The 14,833-nt window shown below is 42.5% G+C and overlaps 1 protein-coding gene and 1 pseudogene across 7 annotated transcripts in view; one reads left to right on the plus strand and one right to left on the minus strand.

Moving 5' to 3' along the window:
- POFUT3 (protein O-fucosyltransferase 3) overlaps positions 1-14,833 on the minus strand; it is a 97,209-nt gene that overhangs the window by 56,160 nt on the left and 26,216 nt on the right. The window lies entirely within an intron of this gene.
- On the plus strand, positions 9,768-13,561 carry LOC113628847 (nuclear receptor coactivator 6 pseudogene; annotated as a pseudogene).

The raw sequence follows: 14,833 nt of genomic DNA on the forward strand, positions 1-14,833 counted from the left end.
CCTAAAATGTATCGATAAGCAAAAAAGCCTAGGAATTGGATAATTTATTAATAACTGTTCTTACTGTCTTTGTGCTTAACTACCTCCTAGGACAAAATGTCTCTGTTAATTCACTTTTTATTTATATCAAATTAATACCTGCATATAGCTTTAAATGCAAAACAGTTTTATCAAGACGATAACACAAGACAGCAGGGTGCTGCCCTACTCCACTCCTTATTTCTACATGCCAGAGGTCATCACTCCAATTTTTTCAGGCATTCCTTCTGTATTTGCACTTCAAAAATATCTAAATAACAGGGTTAACGTGGTATTTCTTGATTTTTCGGTTTTAGGTAATACCTATTGTCTTGTTGCTATGGAAGGTGTAGATTTAATTCTCCCTTCCCCCCACATACCTGTCTTCCCTCCTCATCCATTTTTGATTCAGGGTGTACCCAGTACTTTAATTATTACAAGTATAAATATTGTTTACAGCTGCACCAAACCAGTGCATTACCGTTGTTTTCTTTCTTGAAAATTTGTTTTGTTTTGTTTTGATTTGATTTGGTTTCAAATCTCTGGCCAACACTTCCCACACCTTTCAAAAGCCCTGTGAAATGCTTCTCAAGCCAATGTCCCACGTGGGCAAACTGACACATATCTGACAGATTATGAGTCTTCAACACTAGAGATTCTGAGTAAGTTTGGAGTGCGGCCCAGAGACTTGGGGGTTGGTTTGTTTGTTCATCTATGATCTTGGAATAAGCTTGGTCTGGGAACCACTCACCCACAGCAAAACAAGTAAGATCAAAAACTCTCAAGTTTTAGAAATTTAAGTGGCAGAGAATTTTGGTTCAGCTCTCCACCATTCTCGCATCACTTGCAGAAACTTTCTAGAGGTGGAAATGAATGTGAAAGAATGACCCACACCTTCTATTGCATGAATGATTAACAAAACTATCACAACTCCTATCAAAAGGGCCAAAGTTGGGCTTCCCTGGTGGCGCAGTGAACTCCCTTCCTCCTTTTCCAAGTAATAGAGGGTTCATTCGTACTTTCTTGGCTCTCTTTTTGTCAGACAAATCATGAATAAACCTTGGTTCGGAGTTAGAGACAACAATAAAAAAGTTTTAATAATTAAAAAAGATAAAAATAATAGTCAAGAGGTTTTTTTTTAGGGCATAATCTCAAAGAGGCAAAGAGAGATAATTAAATAGCAATCATGATGGAAAGCAGTGTGAAGAGAGTCACTGACTTAGACTCCAGAAGGATTAATCTAAAGCCCGCAGGGGAAGGCCAATGAGCCACCTAATTTACCCATAAGCCCACAGAATGTTCAAGAATTTGACAGCATTAGGTGCAGCTTGTAAACAAAGAGAGTTGCTCACCACCCAGTTCTAGAAGGATTAAGTCATAACCCACTGCAGTTGCTGACAGACAGAACATTCTGAGAGGAAATTAAGATGATAACAGGACGCTCTGTGCTTTGGACAAGCAGGTCCTTGGATAGTTAGATGCGTATCTTAGGAAGAATTTCAATGCACCAGATTCCTCCGTCTTTCCATACATCGACAAGCACTAAAATCATTAACCTGAGATATCCGTTCCTTGTGACTAGCAGTAATCTTCCACCAAGACGTGTGCTGGACCACGCATACCCCCAGCCAAAAATCACGTATAACTGGCTCCTCCCTGACCTCTTTGGAGCAGTTTCCTCAGAGCTAGCTGAGAGGCTGTCTCCTGCGTTATAGTCCCCAGTAAGACCCTGAATACAACTTAAACTCACAGCTCTTATGTGTGTGTTTTTCTTTAAGTCAACAATCCAAAAGTAGAGGTGAATATGGGACTAAGCATAGAGGACTGTTTAAAAGTCAGCTTAAGGGACAGTTAAAAGCCCATATCCCTTTATTCTGTGCAACTGAGCAACTGTCCCTTCCCCACCCTGAAAGAGTCCTGGAGGTTTCTACTCTCAGGAGTTCAAAAGAAAGGGTCTTCGGGCAGGGGGTACACGGTCTAGTTGAGGTCAGGGGCATCACACTGAAAAAAGAATTAAGTGATAGTTTACAGACTGAGCTGAGCAGTAAGAAGCTCCCTGAAGATGACCACCCCTGTTATACCCTCCAGGTAGAGAGAACTGAAAGGATCCTCTCTGGGAAATGTGACCAGCCCAAGAGAAAACGCCTAAAAATATTGACATGAAGGGTAATCATACTACATAGCTGAGCTGTGAATTGCAATTATGTGAGTTATAATAACGTAAACACTGAATAACAATCTAACTGAAATCCCCATGTTCCCTTAAGGGAAGTCAATGGATAATGTCTCAAATTACAAATTACAAAATTGCAAAATTAGGAAGTAAAAATATAAGCATGTTATTAAGAAAACAGAGAGCTGAAAGAGCAGAAAGTGATTGCTTCTAGGGACTGGAAAAGGAGGGCAGATTCTGCTGTTTCTTTGAAATAGGCCTTGTACCAGAGTGTTTAATTCAACTAGGTACACAAATAAATTTGATAAAATGTAATTTAAATAAACCAGAGTTTTAATCATAGGGTCTAATGCACTCATTCAAGAAGAATGCCAGGCACAACCTGGGTAAATTATATAACATCTTAAGACCCAGTGAAGATGATAATACCAATGTTCTCATTTCCTCCCCGACTCCATGTGAGGATCAAGGCCGGCTTCACTTACTAAGTCATCCATTTGACAATGTTGCCTGAAGCCTGGCTACGTGTCAGGCACTGTTCCAAGCAGTGTGGTAACAGCAGTGAACCCAACGAAGTCGCCGTTCTCCTGACTTAGATTCCAACATGGGGCACAACAGGTAACCGGTCCCAAAATAGTAAGAGAACTTCTGGTGGGGGGCGGGTATTAAGTGCTATGAAAAGAAATAAAGCCAGGCAAGGGTCCACACCATCAGAGAGTCATGTGGGAGGAGAGCCCTATTTTGGAAAGAAGGTGAGGAAACAGGTCTCTCTGAGAAAACGTCACTCCTGCAGAGACTCATTCCAGGAGGAGGAAGAACAAACGAAAGGTTCTGAGGCTAGAACAGGCTTTCCCTGTTTGAGGGACAGCAAGCAGCCCAGAGGAGAGAGAAGTGAGCCAGGGAGACAGACCAAGGGTAAGAGACAGACCGGGAGTGGGGCAGAGCCTGCAGAGTCGGAAGCCACGCTGAGGACCTGGAATTTTAACGCGATGGGCAGTCACTGAGGAGTCTGAGCAGAGCTCTGAGAATGGCTTTACCTTCTGTAAAGTATTATGCGATAATTATTTGCTTAAACAGAAATAAAGTCTATTTTTTTGCAATTTTTAAATTGAGATATAGTTGGTTTACAATATTAAATTATTTTCAGGTATACAACATAGTGATTCACAAATTTGTAGATTATATTCCATTTGTAGTTATTATAAAATATTGGCTATATTCTCTGTGCCGTACAATATAGCCTTGTAGCTTATTTTATACATAGCAGTTTGTACCTCTTATTTAAAGTAAGGGGTTTGATTACAGCAAAGATGTATATATGTAGATAGATAGATAAATACACATTTACATCTCTATACATTTATTGTATATCATATATGATCTATCACTTAGTTATGGCCTTCTTTTTCACGTTCAACTTTGTTGCTGTCCACACAGTTCAAGTAAGTCCATTTTCTTGCCATCTCCCAAGTAAGTCTTAACCTGGCAAAAGCAATTACCTACTATCTGCATTCAATGCACAGGGCCCAGGAAAGTCAACCTCCAGAAAAAAAGTACTAGTAAGAATCAACTCATAATGGGTGAGACTGGCAGAAATTACCCCGAGAACAGTTCACAGATGTGTCACTCATGAAGTGTCAGGGACACTCAGTACAGTCAAGATGACCAGGGGCAGCCGTATAAGGAAGTCTATCAAGGTTGCTACCGTATCAACTGTGATACAATCTTACCAAACTGTACTTGTTTGTTTTCTGTGCTTCTCCAACACCTGGCAAGGGACCTGGCAAACTGTGACTCTGCAGAGACGTTGTATCACTGAATGTTGGGATGCAACTGACAGGACAGATATCAAGATTCAAAGTAATTGTGAGATAGAAGCCCCCACTTGCAGAATTCACAGAAGGAATGAAGGAGAGTTTGTCCTACGACTCTTGAATTCCTCAGCAAGGTCAAGAATACAGAAGGGGGTGAGACAGAGTGGGGAGTCTTGGGTCCTCCTAATACAAAGAGCCCCAGGCAGACATAGAGAGCTCAGCAGAAAGAAGCTGGATGTGTTGCGGGTACCAGGAGCTGGAAAGCTGTCCCACGTGACTATCTGGAACAGAGAGGCGGCTCACTGAGAAGGGACACTGGAAAAGCCAGGGTTCCATCAGGGAAACTCCAAATGCCATGAAAATGCCCCAAAATAGAAAAAGTACACTTTAATCATCCACCAGACCCACTCAAGGCCATCAGATCGAACCATCTGCTGAGTTCACAGGACATAAAGCCACACGGGCCAACTAAGAAATGTCCAGCCTCCATAATTCTCCTCCCTTTCCTCACAGCAACTCTGCTAGTCTCCAGAAAGCAGCAGATGAGGGAGGAAGAAGGAGGCAAGCAGAGTGTAGAGAGAGGAAAGACCTGTACTGCAGAAGAAGGACCGCAGGCCTGCAGTGGCGTGAGAGAGGTCCAAGCTGGGGATGCAAAAATATGTAACCCTAGGCATGGCATGTGGCTGAACGCTCCATTTACTAAGCTTGAAAGTGTGTTTGCAACTTAAAGTGACCATAAAACTGTCCATTCCCTGAGAATGAGCACAAAAGCCGGGGCTCAGCCAAAGCTTCCAGTTAGAGGACGGTGAAAATTAACCCCCTGAGTGAGGTCTTAAAGGGACAGTAAGAAACATAAATAAAGAATGTATGTTTACAAAAATAAACTCAAAGTGGCTTAAAGACTTAAATATAAGACATGACACCATAAAACTCCTAGAAGAGAACATAGGCAAAACATTCTCTGACATAAATCGTAGCAATGTTTTCTTAGGTCAATCTCCCAAGGCAATAGAAATAAAAGCAAAAATAAACAAATGGGACCTAACCAAACTTATAAGCTTTTGCACAGCAAAGGAAACCATAAGCAAAACGAAAAGACAACCTATGGAATGGGAGAAAATATTTGCAAGTGATATGACTGACAAGGGCTTAATTTCCAAAACATACAAACAGCTCATACAACTCAGTAACAAAAAAACAAACAACCCAATCAAAAAATGGGGAAAAGACCTAAATAGACATTTCTCCAAAGAAGACATAAAGATGGCCAACAGGCACATGAAAAGATGCTCAACTTAGCTAATTATTAGAGAAGTGCAAATCAAAACTACAATGAGGTACCACCTCACGCCAGTGAGAATGGCCATCATTAAAAAGTCTACAAATAATAAATGCTGGAGAGGGTGTGGAGAAAAGGGAACCCTCCTACACTGTGGGTGGGAATGTAAATTGGTGCAGCCACTGTGGAAAACAGTATGGAGGTTCCTTAAAAAACTAAAAATAGAGCTACCATATGATCCTGCAATCCCACTCCTGGGCATATATCCAGAGAAAACTCTAATTCAAAAAGATACCTGCACCCCAATGTTCACAGCAGCACTATTTACAATAGCCACGTCATGGAAAGAACCTGAATGTCCATCTACAGAGGAATGGATAAGGAAGAGGTGGTACATATATACAGTGGAATACTACTCAGCCATTAAATGCCATTTGCAGCAAAACACGATGGACCTAGAGATTATCATACTATCAATAAGTGAAGTAAGGTCAGAAAAAGAAAAATATCATATGATATCACTTATATGTGGAATCTGAAATATGATACAAATGAACTTATTTACAAAACAGAAACAGACTCACAGACACAGAAACAAACTTATGATTACCAAAGGGGAAGGGGTTGGGGGAGGGATAAATTAGAAGTTTGAGATTAGCAGATACACACTACTACATACAAAATACATAAACAACAAGGTCCCACTGTCTAGCACAGGGAACTATTATATTCAATATCCTGTAATACACCATAATGGAAAAGAATATGAAAAAGAATAGATACAAATATTTTGAAATCCATGGATGGGGGGAGCAAGAAGCCTGCACCTGGAATGAAGGTCCGGGGGCCCCACCGACCACTCAGGATCCAGTCTTGGAGAGATGGATTGTAGTCTTCCTTTGAGGAAGACCAGTCCCACATTCTTCCTGTGTGTAACCTCCAGACTTCAACAAGGTATGCTAATATCCACTTTCCGGAGAAGTTAAACATTTCAGTAGCCTACTTTTCTCTTTCTGTCCATGTACCTGTATTTACTAAAAGTTCTATTTAGGAACTCACCCAAAACAAAAGCAGTTCCCGACCCTAACTACCCTCATTCTCATCAAAGGCACTCCAACCCCTCTCTCATGACAGACAGGTTTCAAGAGAACTGTTTTAAAATGCAGAGTTGTGTTTTGAAATCACTACAGTGATGGTTTCTAAGACTAAATTCTCTAACTCTAAGGACTTTTGTTTTTAAAAAAATTATTCACTTGTGACTGCTTAATTTTTGTTTCAGAGAATTGCTGATGTAGCTGAAGCCTCATGTCTCAAATGACTCAAACCAGACACAGAATTCACTGTATTTCACCGTGAAAGTCTTTAACTATTACTTCCAGAAATGTGTTTATATTAAGTAAATGAATCATCTCTAGAAAGAAAAAAGAGAAAGGAAGCTATAAAGGAAGCAAACAAAGTCAAAAATATTCCTGGTTCTGGATAAACAACAAGGTACTACTCTATAGAACAGGGAACTATGTTCAATAGCCTGTAACAAACCATAATGGAAAAGAATATGAAAAGAATATATATATAACTGAGTCACTATGCTGTACAGAAGAAAATAACACAATGTTGTAAATCCACTATACTTCAATAAAATCTAAAAAAAATAAATTCTGGTTCACAGAAGCCTCAAGGTCACATAACCCTTTGAGTTTCCATTCCTGTTAATTAGGTCAGCCTTTGACACCTGAATCATTTTCCTGTCTTTTCTTTTTCAATCCTGCTGTACCAGAGTACCATTTGCAGTTGTAAGTGACCTACTTAATAAGAATAGGGAACCCTCAGACAGAAAAGTGTATTGTATTCACTCTATTTCGCTCAATAGACCTTATTAAAGAACTGAATTTCTAATTTGGTTTGCTACAAACCATACACTGTAAGCAATTCCAAAATCCAAATATCCAGGTTTTATTATAGTCAGGAGTGTACATTCAAATACAGTTGCGGAGGAGGAGCACAGGATCAGGTGTCGGTGCACCTTGGTTCTCTGTCCAGCTCTGCCGCTAACCCCTGTGTAATCGGGGGCACATCCTTAACCTTCCTGAGCCTCAGACTCCTCGCCTCGACAAAGAGAAGGTTAGATTCCCAGGTCCTTTAGGGCTCTACGTATCTGTAACTATTTCCTGAGTGCCTAGCATGTACAAGGCACTATCTATGCTCGTTATAGGGGAGAGGGGAAGTACAAAGGTGAAGTGTTGCCCTGTCATCAAGAACTTTGCACTCTAATATGGAAGAGAAGATGATACAGGACAAAACCAAATACCATAGTTACCTTATTTATCTTCTTCATTCCTCATCATTGGCATTGTGCCTGACATATTGTATTAATAGATGCTCAATTAAATAACATAAAAGAGATATAAAATGCCTCTGGACATTTAGAGAAGAGAGGCTACATCCAATGGAAGGGAATCAGAAAGCATTCATAGGTGTTATATTTGAGTTGGTTTTTAAAAGGCCATTCAACTTTCACTTGCTCCCTCACACCATCCTCTAATTTGATGCAAAATCTTAAGCCAAAGTTCAAGATTCTCCATGCTCTGGTTCCAATGTATCCTTCGATCTTAGTCTCTCTCTTACATAAAATCATGCTGTAGCCAACCAATCTCCTTGCTGCAATCTCAGATATTACCCGTAATTTTCTACCTCCATGCCCCCATTCATGCTGTTCTTCATACTGAAATGTCCTCCAATCCCAACATAATCCAATTCCATCATCCTTCAAGGTCTACTTCAGATTTCCCCTATTTTATGAAGGAGATCTTATGAAGCCTTTCCTGACCCCTCCAATCATGTGTGCTCTCTCCCTTCTCTGAAATCCCACAAAACTTGTCGACATTTCTCTTATGGTATATACACCCTTCAGCACTGCATGACAGTTCGGTAATATCTGTGTCTCAAGATTATACTATTTGACATCAAAAACTGTATTATTCCTCCACATTGCCAAACAAACGGTAGCGTTCAGTAGATTATTTTGACAGGACAAATTAAAAAAACGCTCCAGGACATAGAAATTGAATGAACAATGGTGCTAAGTCAGGGACATCTGTGGCATATGCCTAAAATGCTGACTATTCCAGTTTGATTTTTGAACATAAGTTTAGCTGATATAATCACAGGAGTTAAGCTCAGAAGGCAGGCCTGAGTCTTTACACAGAGCCTTAAGTGGCAGGGCAATAAAAATGGCATATATTCAGTTCTCAGTGGAGTCACTGACAGTTTTGGGAGCTGGACAGTGACAAAATCCGAGATATGAAAAGCAAACCAGAAGCATCCTGGTTGACACATCAGTCTCCTGGGAGTTTGGTTGGAGGCAAGTCCACCCCTGAGAGAAGAATCGGGTCTTAAGTGTGCAGATAAAATTAAGTGCATGCTCTGCAAGTCTGTGAGTCCAAAAAACTCACTAAGTAAATACTGCTTTGTAGGCTTCCCAGCAACCAGATATTTGAGTGCGCATCTCAGTAGAAGGAAACAGACAAACACGAAAGCAATCGTTACTGAATTTCCAAACTGGTGAAAAAGCGAAGGTTCTCCGCAGAAGGGAGAAGGGAACAAAAAAGCACACCACACACAAAGGACAGGAAATCAAAATAGCTCTGAATTCCTCAGCAATAACACTGGAAGCTAGAATACAGTGGGAAAATGTCTAAAAATTCAGAAAGAAAAGAATTTCCAACTTAGAATTCTATGCTGAGCCAAACCATCAGTGAAAGTAAAGGTAAAATAAGCACATGTTCGCACATACAAAGTTTCTGAAAACTTACCTTCCGTGAACCTTTCTCAGGACACGCTGAAATAAAGACACAAACCGGGACTTCCTTGGCGGTCCAGTCATTAAGACTCTGCACTTCCACTGCAGGGGGCGTGGGTTCTATCCCTGGTCAGGGAACTAAGATCCCGCATAGCCAAAAAAAGAAAAAGAAGAAGACACAAACCAAGAAAGAGGAAGATAAGGCATAAGAGAAACAGAAAATCCAACACACAAGCGAAGTACAAGGAATCCCCAGACTGATGGGCAGCCAGGACAGCACCTGGGCACCAGGCAGAAAGGATGACAGCTCTAACTGGACATGTCAGGAATCTCTGGGAGACATTTCTTTAAGAATATCTGGGGGCTTCCCTGGTGGCGCAGTGGTTAATAATCTGTCTGCCAATGCAGGGGACATGGGTTTGAGCCCTGGTCCGTAAAGATCCCACATGCCACGGAGCAACAAAGCCCGTGCACCACAACTACTGAGCCTGTGCTCTAGAGCCTGCGAGCCACGACTACTGAGCCCGCGAGCCACAACTACTGAAGCCTGTGCACCTAGAGCCCGTGCTCTGCAACAAGAGAAGCCACTGCAATGAGAAGCCTGCGCACCACGACAAAGAGAGTAGCCCCCACTCGCCACAACTAGAGAAAGCCTACACACAGCAATGAAGACCCAATGCAGCCAAAAAATAATTAATTAATTAAATAAATTTTTTAAAAAAAAGAATATCTGGTGCCACTACAGGGAAAACAATTTGTACAGGAAAAGAAATCTTAGTATCTTAAATCATGGCTCACTGTGACTACATGATGATGTAAAAACTGGATGCTAATCTATCTAAAATGATGATGATATAACTTCTGGGGAAGAATATGGGGCTGAGAAATGAGTGGGAGGAGGAAGGGTGAGGGAGGAGAGTTAAATACTCATCTTCCGTAGTAAGAATCAATATATAATGCCTAAAAGTGAAAAACCAAGAAGTCACAATCAAAGTGTTACTTGAAAACACAGGAGCTCTATGTGCATGTATAACATGTTAAAAAGTTTTAAATGTTTAGCCCCGGCCCTGTCCAGCCCATCCCCCTCTCCGCTGGGTCCTTGAGGCCCAGCCTGGTTGGGCTGCTGGCGGCTGGGAGCCGACGGCCAGACTGGCCGGACAGACAGGCGCACGTGAGGACGGACGGAGGGATACACGGAGGGCCGCGGGGACGCTCGGCCCGGGTCAGTGCTAAGAGGCCTGCCCAGGAGGGCTGGGGCAGCACTCAGAATTTTTATTTGGCTGCTACCTTAAAATACAGGCCCTAAAAATGCCAGCTTGTTTGGACTTAGAAGATGACCTGGATAAATGATAAAAATTAAGAAAGACATTTTGGTTTTTTTATTGTCCACTTGGCATATGCTTCTGGAATAATATTCACCATGGTTATGGATGACCTTCCAAACTTAGAAGACACCTATACTCCCTTGTGTTCATCAACAGTGGAGGACTCAGAGATGGACTTTGACTCTGGACTAGAAGGTGATGACTCAAAAAGTGATAGTATCTTGGAGGATTCCACAATCTTTGTGGCCTTCAAAGGAAATACAGATGATAAAGACTTCAAATGGAAATTGGACACAATATTGAAGAAAGTACCCGATTTGTTACACATGGAATCCAGCAAGCTAAAGGTACAGAGGTAGAGGCCTGGAACAGTGTGCATGTGACATTCAACATCTCCCGGGAAGCAGCGGAGCGGCTACGGATCCTGGCTCAGAGCAACAACCAGCAGCTTCGGGATCTGGGAATTCTCTCCGTTCAGACTGAAGGGGAAGGTGCTATCAACCTGGCTTTGGCTCAGAACCAAAGCCGAAATGTGAGAATGAATGGACCCATGGGAGCTGGAAATTCAGTTAGGATGGAGGTGGGCTTTCCCATGGCAGGTGGTCCAGGAATGCCTAAACACCTCCCACCTGGCTTCGCAACAGAACAGGCCAATCCGAACTTTATGCAAGGTCAGGTGCCTTCGACCACAGCAACTACCCCTGGAAATTCAGGAGCCCCTCAGCTTCAAGCAAATCAAAATGTCCAGCATGCAGGTGGTCAAGGAGCTAGTCCTCCTCAAAACCAGATGCAGGTGTCCCATGGGCCACCAAATATGATGCAGCCCAGCCTCAGGGCAATTCATGGCAACACGAACAGCCAACAGACTGGTAGTTCTGGGGTTCCTCAGGTGAACCTGGGCAACATGCAAGGCCAGCCCCAACAGGGCCCACCATCTCAGGTGATGAGCATGCACCAGCAGATCTTGCCCTCCCAGGGCCAGAAGGCCCAGCAACAAGGTACCTTGAACCCTCAGAACCCTATGATCCTTTCAAGGGCCCAGCTTATTATGCAGCAGGGTCAGGTGACAGTGGATCCTCAGAGCCAAAATCCTGGGCTCTCGTCCCAGAAGATGACCCCACCCAAGCAGATGCTTCCCCAGCAGGGCCCATAAATGAGGGTACCACATAACCAGATGATGGGGCCTCAGGGGCAAGTTTTCTTCAACAGGACCCAATGATAGAGCAGATTATGACCAATCAGATGCAGGGGAATAAGCAAGAGTTTTAACACTCAGAACCAATCTAATGTCATGTAGGGACCAGCACTGATAACGAGGAGACCAACTCCAAACATGCAAGGAAACATGGTGCAGTTTACGGGACAGATGTCAGGACAGATGCTGCCCCAGCAAGGGCCCATGAACTACAGTCCATCTCAGGCTCAGGGGCAGGTCTTGAGGCCACCAGGACCGAGCCCACATATGGCCCAGCAGCATGGCAATCCTGCTACTACAGCAAATAATGATGTCAGCTTGTCTCAGATGATGCCTGACATCAGCGTGCAACAAAGCAACATGGTGTCCCCCCTCTGCCGACGTGCAGGCCATGCTGGGAAACAGTGCCTCGGGAAACCACTTCTCAGGCCATGGCATGCCTTTCAACGCACCTTTCAGTGGAGCACCCAATGGAAATCAGATGTCCTGTGGTCAGAATGAGCCTTCCCGGTCAGTAAGGAGGTCACGCTAACAAGCCCATTGTTGGTCAACTTATTGCAGAGCGATATCTCTGCAGGCCATTTTGGGGTAAAGAATAAGCAAAATAATACCAATGCAAATAAACTGAAGAAGAAGAAACCCCCTTGGAAGAAGAAAAATAGTCAGCAGGATCTGAACACCCCAGGTGCTCGCCCACCTGGTCTGGAGGAGGCTGATGAGCGCCATTGCCTAGAGAACAAGGAATTAACCTGGACAACTCAGGCCCTAAACTGCCCGAATTTTCAAAGCGACCACCAGCCCCTTCACAGAGTTTAGTCCCGAAGGAAACTCCAGCCACAGCACTGCAGGGGTCTCTTCCCAGACCAGAACTCGAGGCAAATGCTGCCATAGTCTCTAGACAAAGCAGTGAGCCTAAAGAGATAACTGAAAGGTCCAAAACTCCAAGCCGAAGAAACTCGCGAACTGAAGAGCCAGCTGTGGCTTCTGAAAGTGTGGAAAATGGACATCATAAGCCATCCTCTTGGCCTGCTCCAGCCTTCAGCCCGACTGAAGACATAACCAGTGCAGTGCAATCCGAGTGAAGAAAATCCAAGTAAACAAGCGGGACGATGACCTGATATTTGTAAATGTGTGTGAAGCTTACAAAAAGCAATTTTGAGCTGTGGCTTTTTAAAATCCATTTTAATAATGTGGTCCTTTTCCTGGTCCCTGCAACCTGTTTCATAAAGTGCAATGGGGAAAGCAGAGTTGTTGAACCCTTTTGGTGTTGCAAGATGAAGTTCAAGGTTTCTATACTGTTGCCATGTATTGAGAGGAGCTAATGCGATTATGTTATTAGTTTTCACATTTCCTAAGCAGCCTAGAGTACAGGGTGAGCATTTTTAGATCTTCTAATAATGTATGGTGCTGTGGAAGTACTGTGTCTGAATAGCAGTAGTGGGGCAAAAGGAATCTTCTCATTTGGAAATGTTGTAAATAATTTTATTATATAGTGTTTTGGATGTATTTGTTGTAGAAATGGACCAGTGAATAAAGAGAATCTTAGGGTTTGTACAATGTGGGAAAAAAAAAAGTTTTAAATGTTTAAAAGATTGTGACTGTGATACAACCACTCTGGATATTGGTCTGGAAATTCATAAATGTAAATTCATAACAAATAATTCCACTGCTAGGTATGAATCCTCATGAAAGCTCACACATGTACATGGATTGTTTATTGTAGCATTTTTTGTCATAAGAAAGTTTTTTTAAAACAACCTAAATGTCCAACAATAGGAAAATGGTTAAATGAAGTGTGATATATAAATGCAATGGAATTCTATACAACAGTAAAATGGGTGAACTGGAGCTATAAGGATCCAACATTAACAAACCTCAAAAACCATGTAAGAGAAAAAGTAAGTTACACAGAGAGAAAGTTAACATATCATACTATTTACATAATTTTTAAAACATACAAAAAATATTATATGTTGTTTAAACACACACACAGACACACACACACACCAACTTCAGGATCACGATTCCCTCCAGGTAGGAGGAAGGAAACAGGATGGGGTCAGTGAGGGGCTCATAGAGGCTTTCAATTTTACTTGTAATATTTTATTTCTTAAGCTACGTAGTAAGTATGTAAGTACCCATTACATTATCTATATATTTTTGTGTCTAACTGAAGTATGTCTAGGGGCTCCTGGTAAAATTTGGGAAATTAAACTCATACATTTAATGTTGCTTCATCTCAAAACACCCCTAGAGGATTATAGTCCCTTATCCAAACTCTCAGAGATTTATGTGTTTCAGAATTCAGAATTCTTTGGATTTTAGAAAAAGGTATCAGGATGCAATCCAATATGTTACATTACACCTTCAGTGGGACCTGAAATCAAGTGATGCTCAAAATAAGCATCTGACACTATTCAGATGGTTGTTTGCCCCTCAGAAAAAATCAGCCATCAGCCTGGCCCTGTACAAACAGCCCTCACTCCTCAGACCTACACTGATTCCCCTCGAAGAGCAGAGGAGGAAAGCAAGTGCATGGGGACACCTGCAGGCCTTTGGAGGCTCTGGACTCCACCACATCTGGATGCGTAAGTGCCTGGAATTCCCTGCCTCCTCACCTCTACCAGGCATGAGTGCCCATTGCTCTGCAGCCCTGACCAACTGTGGGGCACATACACCACCTGATTCCTGCCGAGCCCATTTTCTGCTTTACTTAAGTTGTTGTTGGGCAGATCACTGAGGATGACTCAGCCCTACAGCCCAGTCTCAGTCCTGCCACTCCAAAGCCAGCACTACACACACACACACACACACACACACACGCACACACATTCATACCATACTCTAAAGCAGATGTCCTTTCACTGACTTCCTAACTTTAGTGATTAACCTTGCCTATCTCTGGTCGAGCTTGCTAATCTGTATTCCCCGTGCCCCTATCACTCAGCACCCAGGAGCTCCATATTTCTAACAGCTCTTGGCATCTTGCTACCTCCAACTGGCTGGGTCTGGCTGCCCTTCAATGCCAGCATGACATATAATCAGCCTCGGGAAGTGATGAATACCAACTTGCTCTTGAAAGCTGATGTTGAACAATCTTTTTATTTTTATTTCTGAGTAATGAAATCATACTGTGCTGAGCTTGTGTCCAATTAAACATCTGTTATGGTCATCAAAATCTCCTGGCCATTATCACAGATGACATTCTGAATTGGTATCAGCAGTATAAT

This window comes from Aethalodelphis obliquidens, unplaced genomic scaffold (assembly GCF_003676395.1).
Source record: "Aethalodelphis obliquidens isolate GAN/ISIS:26980383/991018 unplaced genomic scaffold, ASM367639v1 scaffold25, whole genome shotgun sequence".
Lineage (NCBI taxonomy): Eukaryota > Metazoa > Chordata > Mammalia > Artiodactyla > Delphinidae > Aethalodelphis > Aethalodelphis obliquidens.